Here is a 12282-nt window from a genome sequence, read left to right as displayed (position 1 = left end):
AGAATAAGAAAAAATTAAAAGTTGGGGTTTTTTTTGTAAGTTTGGTTTGGTTTGGATTGGGAGGAGGTGCTTTAATTTTTTGATTTGTTTGGTTTTTCAAGTTTTTTTTTCTCCCACAAAAGCCCCAGCCTCACTTGCCTGGTGCCTCCGGAGGCACCTGCGATGGCACAGGCTCCACCACCCACCCCTGAGAGCTGCCTCTCCCACCATGCCAGGGGCCCGTGGTGCCCCTCCACGGGGACATCCCTCCACCCCCGCCCTTCCCTCCTCTGCCTTCAGCTGGGCGCCCTCCTCTCCTGCCTCCAGCACCCTCTGCAGACCTAGCTCTGCCCCCCCACCCCGCGCCCCCTCCGAGAGCCTCCGGCAGCTGGTGGGCCTGGTGGGGTGGTCTTGTGAGAGATGGAGGGCAGGAGCTGGGGGTGGCAGGGGCTTCCGTCCTCCCTCCAGCCCTGGCCCCCAGGCTCTGAGGTGGCCCCGGGAGGGTGGGTAGGGGCCAGGTGGGGGGTCACTCACCCACCAGGCAGGGCAGCCTCAACATGTCTGCCCTGTGTCCCGGCACCCCTGTCCCGCCTGGTGGCCCTGGCGACAGTGGAATGAGAAGGGAACGGTGTAACAGCCAGGGAAGGGGGAGTGTGGAGAGGAGCCAAGGCACAGGCTTCTGAGGGAGGGGAGACGGGCACCCCACAAGGAAGGAAGACAAGGCCACAGGGATAAGGCAAGCAGGAGGAGTGGGAGCCAGCCTGGGAGCTTCCCCCTCTGCTTTGGGGACACGATGGTGGCTGGCAACAACCTGCAACAGCATTTGAGTGCCACTTTCTGAACCCCCAGCGAGTCACAGGAGCACCGGACGGTCTGCCTCTGCCTCTGGTTCAGATGTCCCAAGTGCTGGTCTCTGGATGTTAAAGCTTTCCCAGGCAAAAGTACGAATGGTGCCGGCAAAAGAGGCTTTGGGACCACCAGTGCTTCCCTTTTCTGACGTGAGAGGGAAAGACACGACCATAACCATCACAGGCGAGCAGCTGTCAGGGTGGTTGGAAGGAAAATGCTTGGCACAGCAGCTCTAAGAACTGCATCTGTAAGCAAAATTCAGGGTGGCATAGAGGCTTTGTGTACCCGCCGCATCACCCCACAGCCTCAGCTCAGCTGCAAAACGACACCCTTGCAGAACCGAAGAGGAGCTGCAGGCAAAGCAGAGAAAGTTTATGACAGCATAGCAGGATGCTGCTGAAGCAGTCACTTCTGTTGCAAATCCTGGGAGATTCGAGCAGATCTGCCGTATGCAACGGCTGCAGAAAGTGCTGTAGGTGTGCCGGCTGCGATTGCAATGCTGACACATTGCCTGCCGTAGCCCTGAGTGGCCGTGCAGGCTATCAAGGTGAAAACTCAAATAACTGCAGCCATGCAGTCCATTAGAAAGGTGAATGGCAACAGCACGTAGCTCTGCGGTTCCTTGCAGGAGACAAGCTGTAGTTTGTTCTAAGATGCCTTGTTGGAAGGTAATGTTTCTGAGAAGCTTGAGGCCTGATCATTTAACAACAGCATTGAATTTTAGGATGCTTTTGCAGCTTCTCAGAAACACAGTGAGCATGAGACATTTTCCAGCTAGCTCTTGCCACTCACATTAAAACAGGCATCACCACTGTGTCTTGCAAATTTTAGCCAGTTCCTAGTCTCTCATTGCTCACTGTTTATTAGCTGATTTTAGACAACTCAGGGTCTTCAGCTCCCCAACTCTGTTAATCTCCTGACAACAGGGCCCAGGCTGAGTTCTGTCATCCTGACTTGAGCAGCTTCCCAGGGGAACTCAATGCTGACCTCAGTGGCTGATGGAAATGCATGACCTAGGAAAGCATACCGACGTGGCACGTCATGCAGCGTTATTAATGTCTGACAGGTGCTGGCTACACGGCCTGCGTCTACATGAGCCAGCAAGAGATTTATGGCGTATGAAAACAGGAAACAAGAATAAATGAACCAGAGTCCCAGGACATACACTGAGAACTCAAACACAAGGCAGAAGATGAAGGAGCTGTCAAAGAAGTCATCCTTGGTTGATGCTCAAGTAGCAATGCCTGTGGGGAGCTACTGTATAGTTGGAAAGAAGGCGGTTAGTGATGTGAGGACAGATTGGCTACTTAGCACTTCTCATGCACTGTGGCATGCACCAGATTTGGTTCAGGTTGTCACAATCCTTCAGGGAACTCTTATGGTCCATGAGTGCATTTAGAAGCCAGCTAGTCTGCAGTGTGCACTTGCTGGGGTCGGGAGACTGTGAGAGCAGGAGACGCTGCTGTGCTGTTCAGCTTTGTTTGCACCAGATGGCTACGGGGCACTTGTGTTTTAAGTTTCTGCAAAAAAGAAGTCATCTTTGGCGAAGGGATGAGGATAGGACAGGAGGAACAGTAGTTTGGACAGGAGGCATCAATGCGGCAAGCTGTGGGGAGTCTGCTCCCTACTGCAGTGTCAAGCAATTATAGTGGTCAGTAATGCACAGCACAGAGGTGATGTTAATTTCAATATTTTCTGTCTTCTGAGGGTTAAACTTGGCACCTATAAGGCTGTACCATCGATGACGCATTACAAGCTGTATAATTCCTACACTGAAGCAGATTTGCAACCTTGTTTTCAAAGCCACCACAAAATGGCGCTTCCTGCAGATGGTGTTCCTGCACTAGCCCGAGCTTGCGGGCTGATGTACACAGCTGTAACCCCCAGGCCTACAGCATGCCTGACACCAGCAGTAGGTACGTGTAACAGCAGCATAACAGCTCGCTGCCGTTACGATGAAAGGAGCTGCATTTTCCATGTTGCTATCCGATTGCTGTGTCGATTCTGAGCTTCAGAAGAGCCTGTCTAGTTTGTGAGGGACCACCCTTCGGCATGCAAGCTCCTCTTCTAAGTTAGTCTTCTTGTTGTCTTCAATACCTCAGTTATTTCTTAGTATTTTCTGCTCTGGATGTTCCACCACAAACACCACCACCAAGCAGCAATGTCTGAAAACCTCTGAAAATCCCAGGAGCGTGGCTCACAGACCCTTCCTCCTCTGCTGAGAGTTGTTGCTGAGGGGTTGTATTGCCCCTTCCTTCATCAGGCTGTGTGAAAACATCACAAGATCAAGGTGAGTGCTGTAGCAGCACGTTGTCAAGCTGGGCCCTGGCTCTAGTGAGCAGTGGACCAACATGCAAAGGGTGACTGCAGAGCCAGGTCATGGAGATGCATAGCATGGTTCCTCAACATGCACACTAGCCTAACTTGCAGAAAAAAAAAAAAAAAAGCAAAAGCACACTCAGGCACACGGAGCACTTAACCGAAGAAGGAGGAATGATGGCTAATGTTTGGTTAGACTGTGTCAGCTCTGTGAGTTAAATTGCTTTGGGCGAGGGGGGGGAAAGATGTCTGATCAACTCAAGAAACTCATGAGGATGGAGGCTACAGAGATTAGGTGTGAATTCCAGACTCAGTGTCTTGTCAAGCAGCATCCCTAGAAAGCATGTGTCTTAATTCAAAATATAAGCAGTGATGATAGAAAAATGCTTCCAAAACTGCCTGTTATTGGGGGGGGAAGTTATTTCAGAAAGGAAATTCTGGTAAAAATACCTAAATCTGTTTTCTCATGTTAGCTGGAGTGAAAAATCAGAGTACTGGTACAGCCATAATGGTGCTGTTTACTGCAATAACTTTGTATATCAATATGTTGCTAGAAAATAAGCACTAGGCTCTTTGCTTATGGAGGAGGCCACGAGCTTGTGTAACTGTCAGGGCGAACTAAGGAAGGGACCAGCAGACCCCTGAGACATGCCAGGTTATGTATTGCTTCCCGAGCATCAAAGGAAAGGGAAAACTGTGATACCTTCATTTATTAAAGGATACACCTAAGACAACAGCAACACTGAATGGGTAGAGAAGGAGGTCCAAAGCCCATCACAGTTCTACCCTCTCCCCTCCATGGATGACGACATACAATAGCAATGTTTCCGGCTCTCCTTGGGGTCCCCTCTCTCTCCTTGCTGACCAGGCTCACTTTCTTGCTAGATCCCAGTTCCCAGGACATTTGTTTTTGCCCTGGTCTCAGCAACCAGCAATTATTTGGCAGCTCCCAGGAACTTGGACTTGCACAGGTGCCTGTGCTCTGTGCTAGCTGCAGCTCTGTCGGTGACACCGCTGGGTCTCACTTGAGGGTGAAGCAGCTTTAAGCAAGAACACATTTACTCTGTTCACATGAGGAGTTGGACAGTACAGAGGATCCTCCCTGTTAAACAGTGCTGGCACCTACAACACTGCCCATCATATGTCTGATCTCCCCTCCCCTCCCCATGTCCCTGCGCACTGGCCCTACCAGTGACCATAAAGTCACAAGCAAAAACAGCTTCAGAGCCAGAGTTCAGCCATCTGCCCACAAATCAAACATCCTGGTGGGGGAATCTCAAGGAGAGGCAGTAGATGGGTATGGTGTTAGTCTGAGATATGGGACAACAAAGCTATTGGCTGAGACAGCAATACCTACCCCAGCGCCTACAAGACATGGATTTAGATGTCCTCCAGTGCTGCATCTGGAGGAAGCAAAGCTGCATCTCAGGAGCGTGCCTGGGCTGCTAAGATCAGCTGCCATCCAGTACTAACAGAAGAGTCAACAGCCCATCCAAGAAGCCATCAGAGCCATTGCACAGCAGCCCAGTAAAGGTCCTCTTCCAGTTTAGCTCTAGATGTTCCATGAAGCAGAAACTACTTCAAGAGCCCAAGGCTGAACACTTTCATCCTGGTAGCTATGGTCCATGGGAAGGGATGTGGGTACCAGTCCACTCAGAGCAGGGCTGAGATCTCCATCTCCACAGACAAAAGTGTTAGAGAGTGTGCTAATTTAAACCAAAATTATATCAATTGCTGACTTTAATCACAGGTTAAATAATCTTCATTCTGCAGTTGTACTTTATTTTGGTAGGTTTACTGTCACTGGCTGAGATCTATACGAATATGCTGATAAATATAGACTTTACATTAAAATTAGCACTCATTTAAAGTTGGTGGATATGTTAATCTATTCACATTTATACAAGCACTGTACGGTTATAACATGCATTAATTCAGGTACTTAATTTACATTTTATTTTGTTAGGAAATAGTGAATGAAGCATTTTTTTACTTGTCATTTAGAAAATGGAATATTTAATTGATTGCAAAAACAGGATTTAAAAATGGCTTCATGAATTAATAATACAACCTAAAATGGAGTGGATTCATAACAGCATGCTTGAATGAACTGCTCTAGTCTGTTTAGGCAGGCTGGTTTAGTGCAAGAACAACTTGATCTAAGCACAAAGGTAGCCCTAGTGTGAGCAGGGGCTTGGACTACAGAACTCCAGAGTGATGTCTTCCCACCTAAATTTTTTCTGAGGTAACTAAATGAGTACTTCCAATGACTGGATCCTTCAGGCTTTCAGAACGAGGAAATCTCATGGTCTCACACTTTTTTTTCTTGTTTGTTGTCGACATGTAAAAAATAATTCCAGCCTTTTCTCCTCCCAGCCTGGTTTTCAGCTTTGAATGAGTTATTCCTTCAATGGTGGTGACTTAAACCACTGGAATTAAATTGTACATCTGTAAAACAGACTCAAGCAGGCAACAAGCTGAGCATTTTTTCGTACTAGACTTTAGGAGTTTAGGTTTGTCTAAGAATTGGGCAAAAATGTCTTTTTTAAACTAAGACTTAAATTTCATGTATGTATTCAGAAGAAGAAACATAAATTAGCATAAATTAATCAAGATGTTTGACTATTTTTATAAATGAAATGCATTTTATTTGATAAAAACAGCTATGTTTCTTCTGATACTGCAACTACTAGGCAACAGAGTTGGAGAAACTTCCTTCAGTTGTCTTTGGAAAGAAAGATAGGACATTCTGTTTCCTTCTATTAGTCTTTAACTCTTGAAATGCTGCAGTCTTCCTCGCTTACTGCCACTGCTTTAGAGCAGCTGGGGATCGCACTCTCCCCAGGTGTTGCCACAGTTTGTCCTCCTGGTTCACATGGCAGGGAAAAGGTAGAGCCATGGTTGATTACACAAAGGACAATGGCTCAGAAACTGTCGAACCAGCCAGGTCTGCTTTGTGTAGGGACCCTTGGTCTAAACGCACTCAGAAGTTTGGATAATCACGCTATGTTAAATGATCTACTGATAAGCACTTGGTACATGACTGGTGTGCCTTGCCCTGTGCCAGGAGAAATGAAACACCAGCTCTCCTGTCACCAGTTTGCACAAGACGGTTCATGGTGGTTAGGTCATGGTCTGGGCTCAGTCACCGCAACGTCCTGCTGTGCTTTGGCTGAAACTTCACTTAGCCAAGTGAATGACTAGATACCCTTCATATCCCTCCTTTCTGGGACTTGGAGGAAGTGCCATCTGTTTCTCTGTAGATGTCAGAGGGGAGCAATCCTGATCTCATCTGTAACTACCACTTCCCAACAATGCGTATCTGTGTATCTGAAATGAGCAACATCTGTTGGGAATATTAGTTGTCAAGCTTAGCACAAGCATTGGCATAACTAGCTCAGTGTAAGTGGCTAAATTTACTGAAACCTTAGGCCACAAGCTGTGAACTTTCACCTAGATATGATGAGCTTTTGTTGAACTTTTGCCTAGTTAACTAAAAAAGTTCCCCAGAGCCAGTTCAAGCTGGAAGATAAGGAAGCTACAACCGTCAGCAGAAGTGGAAATCTCAGAGATAAGAAAAGAAGTGGCCTGCCTAGAGACAAGGAAAGAACCCAGTGAAGAACGGGAAGAACCCAGACCCTAATATTACTATTGGTCCAAACTGTCACGTGAGGGGAGGGGAACTTAGACTGTAAGGGTATAATTGCCCAGGGATTTCTTTGTTCGAGGTCCCTCTGTGGAGGCACCCAGCTTGAGCTGTCGTGACTGCTGTACCACTCAAATAAATTATCTCATAAGACTTCAAACCTGAGACTCTGCTGTGGGAAACCTAGGGTGAAGAAACTTCCCCTGGTCTTATTTTCAGCCAGTATAAGCAAATTATCTCTTGGGAACATTTATCTTCTCCGCTGCCAACTTCAGATCTCTGGAGTGATTTGGCCAGCTTTTGAATCAAGCCTTAAGAACTTCAGTGACATCACCTTTCATGTGGAGCCACACAACTGCTGCTTCTTATCCTAGCTTGCTCTGCTACAGAGCGTCTTGCTACCCAGCATATATGGGTAGGTTTAGGATTTAAGACTGAAAGCAGCCCTGCTTTGAAGGGGAAGCTGGACCAGATGACCTCCAGGGGTACCTTCCAATCAATGTTTCCAATTCTAAGATATATCTATATATGCAGTAATTGCCTCATAAGTAGTCATCCCCAATAATCTAAGTGAATACCACTGAAACACTGTCTACAACTGAGCCTCAAATAGCCTGCTTCAGCATACAAGCCTTACACTTTTTCAACACACAGTCACAGACTGCCCACCACACGGCTCTGAGTATATAGTTAGGTAAATAATACCTTAAGAGCACTTAATTAAAGGCTGAATGTAGCTGAGCTATGAGGCTAGTTTAATCGCTTGCTATGTTTGTCACAGATGAAGAAGAGGGTCCCAGTGGTGGAAGGCGACTGTCATGGCTGGGACAGTTTCTGTGCACATCACGCAGCAGACACGGCGGCAGCAGAGCCTGGGGGACAGGAGCTTGCTGAGCACATCTTGCTGGAAAGGGGAACACTCTTCTGAACAGCCTCATCAACCGTGCTCACCCAGCTACCTAGGAATGATGTCCACAGTTGGGGCAATCACACCTGGACAAGATAAACCAGTCACTTGTGTGCATGACCAACTATTATTAATAAATGAGCTTAAAGAGGCTGGCAAAAGTCTTCCCTCTTGTCATGCTGTATGGCTCCAGCTTTCTGAAACTCAGACTTGACTTTACTCATCAACTAGGTTATTTCCAATCACTCTAAAAGGGCAATTTCTCCAGCTCCATTTTAGAAAGTGTTTATGTTGCACTGACAGCTGTTCCAGGAAATCTGCAAGCTAGCCAGTTCTTTAAAGGAGTTCATGATTACTTTAACTTAGTGTATCCCCTTTTTAAGCACTTCAATTCTAGGTGAAATAAACTTTTCAGATCCTGTTACCACTACAGTGATATAGGTCACTATTAACAGTGATCTTTTTTAAAAAAAAAAAATCAAGTAATTTTTAACTGACCTTTTTCGCTACTTCCAGTCAAACTGATTTTATTTTGTTGACCGGGATTTCTTGCTTGTTTTAAAGAGAAGCAGTTTACTTATCTGCTGCTTCGGTATTTCACATCTGGACTGCTATGGCAGCCACTTTGACATCGTTAAGGACCAGCACAGAGCTGTCTCTTTTCCAGCCTTTTAGGCTTTCCCTAGCAGCCCAGAGCCTGACAGCAGACCACAGATGCCTTCAGGTGGCTTTCACAGGATGACAAACACCATTTACTGAAGACTGCTGATCAAAAAAGTGTGAGCCCTAATAGATGCTGTTTAAAATCCTCCTTACTGCTTGCCTAGGAAGTACATCATCCCCATATGACAACAGCCCCAACACAGAATAAATATTTACAGAACACTTCCCCCTCCTCTCATTACAAACAATTCTGCTATCTGCAGTTGGTAATGGACATGTGCCATGTTCAATTATATCAAAAACAAAAGGCATTCTAAAAAAAGCTGCTTATGTTTCTAGCCTTGTCGCTTATAGGCTTTGTTCCCACTGGCTTCATTTTTGTACTTTGTAATTTCTAGCTTCTATTGATTTGATGATTTCCCCCCCTTGGTGATTAAATATTGCAGTTATTGCCCTTATTCCCTCTCTTCCAAGGTTAGTTTTTAATGCCCTTTCATTTGCATTTATACTTGTAAGCCAGCTAAAAAATTCTCAGTTTTCATCCATATTTTTGTATAAATTCCCTCTTCCTGTAAGTCATTTCCAGAGCGTTCCCTCAGCTGCCACACGTCCCAAATGCTCCGCACTGCTGGTTGAAGCACCCCTTCATCAGACAGAAGCAGGACGCAACAACAGGACGGGGGGTTTGAGGTGGAACTTCCCGCTTAGCACTCCCTGCCATTTTCTGGCACAGAATCAGATCCCGGCCTAGGTGTTTCTTGTGTGTTTTGCATTAAGTCAGCAGCACGTTCCAGTTCTCGGTGTCCCAAGAAGCACCATGGTAAGCCTGTGCCCAGGCTTTAGCCTGAAAACAGGAATATTCTCATTTATCCCCCTGCCTAGCGTCCTACACTGACTGCAGAAGACCCAAGACTTGTGTTTCCCAAACCAGAGCTACTCCTGCGCAGTAAGCAGCTCATGAACAATAGGCCATCTTGTTTCCTGGCTTGGTGTGCAACACACCCCTGCCCACTCACACTGCTTTCACATTGCACCACATGCGTTTATGAGCTACTTATTATCCTTCATCAGCAGTAGCTTCATTACAGGGCCACCACTTCAAACACCTCTCTAGCCCACATTTCCTAGAAAGTTTGCTGCTAATGGTGGCCGTTACAGTCTAGTATCCCATCCCATCAAAACCAAACCACTTAGAGGAGTGTTTACATCTTTTGTCACCCTTGCACTTTGTCCAAAGCCCATTTTCAAGTTCAGACCACATCCTCCTTAGCTGAGCACCCAGCTGATATCTGGATAAATCCCAGCTGAAGAAATTTGTTTTCCTGCCACAGCCTTCTCACCCACTGGATGATGGCACAGTGTCTCCTGTTACGCAGACTGTACCAGACGCACAACCAACAGCTTCCAGAATTTACTTCATCTCTGTTTAAGGAAGGAAACCTCAGGAAAATGGTCTACGACATTCTGGGGATTGAGATCCAGATTGTGGCAGTGGTACCACAAACCATATGAGCCATTATCTGGGTAAGAACTTACCTCCATTTTTTTCTGTGCAAAATGGGAACTGGAGCAACCCTTCTTGAAGCAAACACAAAGACTGACTCAATGCTAACTCACTTGAACAGAAGACTTAACACCAGTGTGGTAGGCTGACCCAGGCTGGAGGCCAGGTGCCCCCCAAAGCCGCTCTGTCACTCCCCTCCTCAGCTGCACAGGGGGGACAAAATACAACAAAAGGCTCGTGGGTCGAGATAAGGGCAGGGAGAGATCACTCACCAATTACCGTCACAGGCAAACCAGACTCAACTCAGGAAAATTAATTTATTACCAATCAAATCAGAGTAGGATAATGAGAAATAAAACCAAATCTTAAAACACCTTCCCCCACCCCTCCCTTCTTCCCAGGCTCAACTTCACTCCCAGTTTCTCTGCCTCCTCCCCCCACAGCACAGGGGGACCGGGAATGGGGGTTGTGGTCAGTTCATCACATGTTGTCTCTGCTGCTCCTTCCTCCTCAGGCGGAGGACTCCTCACACTCTGCCCCTGCTCCAGCATAGGGTCCCTCCCATGGGAGACAGTCCTCCATCAACTTCTCCAACGTGAGTCCTTCCCATGGGCTGCAGTTCTTCACAAACTGCTCCAGTGTGGGTCCCTTCCATGGGGTGCAGACCTTCAGAAGCAGGCTGCTCCAGCATGGGTCCCCCATGGGGTCACAAGTCCTGCCAGCAAACCCACTCGAGCATGGGCTCCTCTCTCCATGGGGCCGCAGGTCCTGCCAGGAGCCTGCTCCAGCGCAGGCTTCCCATGGCGTCACAGCCTCCTTTGGGCATCCACCTGCTCTGGTGTGGGGTCCTCCAGGGGCAGCAGGTGGATACCTGCTCTGCCATGGACCTCCATGGGCTGCAGGATGACAGCCTGCCTCACCATGGTCTTCTTTAGGGGCTGCAGGGGAATCTCTGCTCTGGTGCCTGGAGCACTTCCTCCCCATCCTTCACTGACCTTGGTGTCTGCAGAGTCGTTGTTCTCACATCTCACTCCTCTGTCTGGCTGAAAAAGCTGCTGCTCCTTTTTTTTTTTCCTTCTTAACTCTGTTATCCCAGAGGCACTACCACTGTTGCTGATGGGCTTGGCCTTGGCCAGCGGCGGGTCCATCTTAGAGCCGGCTGGCATTGGCTCTGTCAGACATGGGCAAAGCTTCTAGCAGCTTCTCACAAAAGCCACCCCTGTACCTCCCCTGCTACCAAAACCTTGCCACGCAAACCCAATACAACCAGCTTCTGAGCTGATGGCTTTGACAGTGCCCCGTGTGGCTTTGACAATTACCAGGTGAGAGTAGCATTGCTCTCCACCTACACAGTCCTCTGACTCGTTTTAATAATGAACCTCTAGAAGAGCTTTGACTTCATGAGTACAAGAACAAAAATGCTCCACTGATCCTCATACAAGGTATCTATGTGAGGAAAACATTTAATGTTTCAGGTGAAAAGCTTAAACCCTCCTGAATAGCAGAGAACAGGGAGACTCAAGCTCATCAATCTCCAGGCCATGCCAACAGAACTCATAAAGGGCAACTTCAGTATGGATCATCTCCTCACAGTTACCTGCAGACACTACAAAGAGAGACACATCTTCAGTAACTCTTTTGAAGCCTAACATTATCCTAGCAACAACAGCTGGAGTTCCTTACAAGGTGATCCAAGGTGCAAGTGACCCACTGGGGAGCAAGTTATCAGGTTATCTGGAAAACCATGACCCGGCAATCTGCACTTGCAGCCCAGAAAGCCAACCGTGTCCTGGGCTGCATCAAAAGCAGTGTGACCAGCAGGTCGAGGGAGGGGATTCTGCCCCTCTACTCTGCTCTGGTGAGACCCCACCTGGAGTACTGCATCCAGCTCTGGGGGCCCCAGTACAAGAAAGACATGGAGCTGTTGGAGTGAGTCCAGAGGAGGCCACAAAGATGATCAGAGGGCTGGAACACCTCTCCTGTGAGGACAGGCTGAGAGAGTTAGGATTGTTTAGCCTGGAGAAGGTTCCAGGGAGACCTTATAGCAGCCTTCCAGTACCTGAAGGGGCCTACGGAAAAGGCCTTCTTGTTTACAAGAGCAGGTAGTGATAGGACAAGGGGTAATGGCCGTAAGCTGAAGGAGGGTCGATTTAGATCAGATATTAGGAAGAAATTCTTTACTGTGAGGGTGGTGAGGCACTGGAACAGGTTGCCCAGAGAGGTTGTGGATGCCCCCTCCCTGGGACTGTTCAAGGCCAGGTTGGATGGGGCTTTGGGCAACATGGTCTAGTGGAGGGTGTCCCTGCCCGTGGCGGGGGGGTGGAACTAGATGGTCTTTGAGGTCCCTTCCAACCTGTTCTGTGATAATATGATTCTTGGATGCATGTGGTTTGTCCTGATGGCCCAGCAGCCACA

Source organism: Grus americana, chromosome 1 (genome assembly GCF_028858705.1).
Source record: "Grus americana isolate bGruAme1 chromosome 1, bGruAme1.mat, whole genome shotgun sequence".
NCBI lineage: Eukaryota > Metazoa > Chordata > Aves > Gruiformes > Gruidae > Grus > Grus americana.
This window is presented reverse-complemented; position numbering follows the sequence as displayed.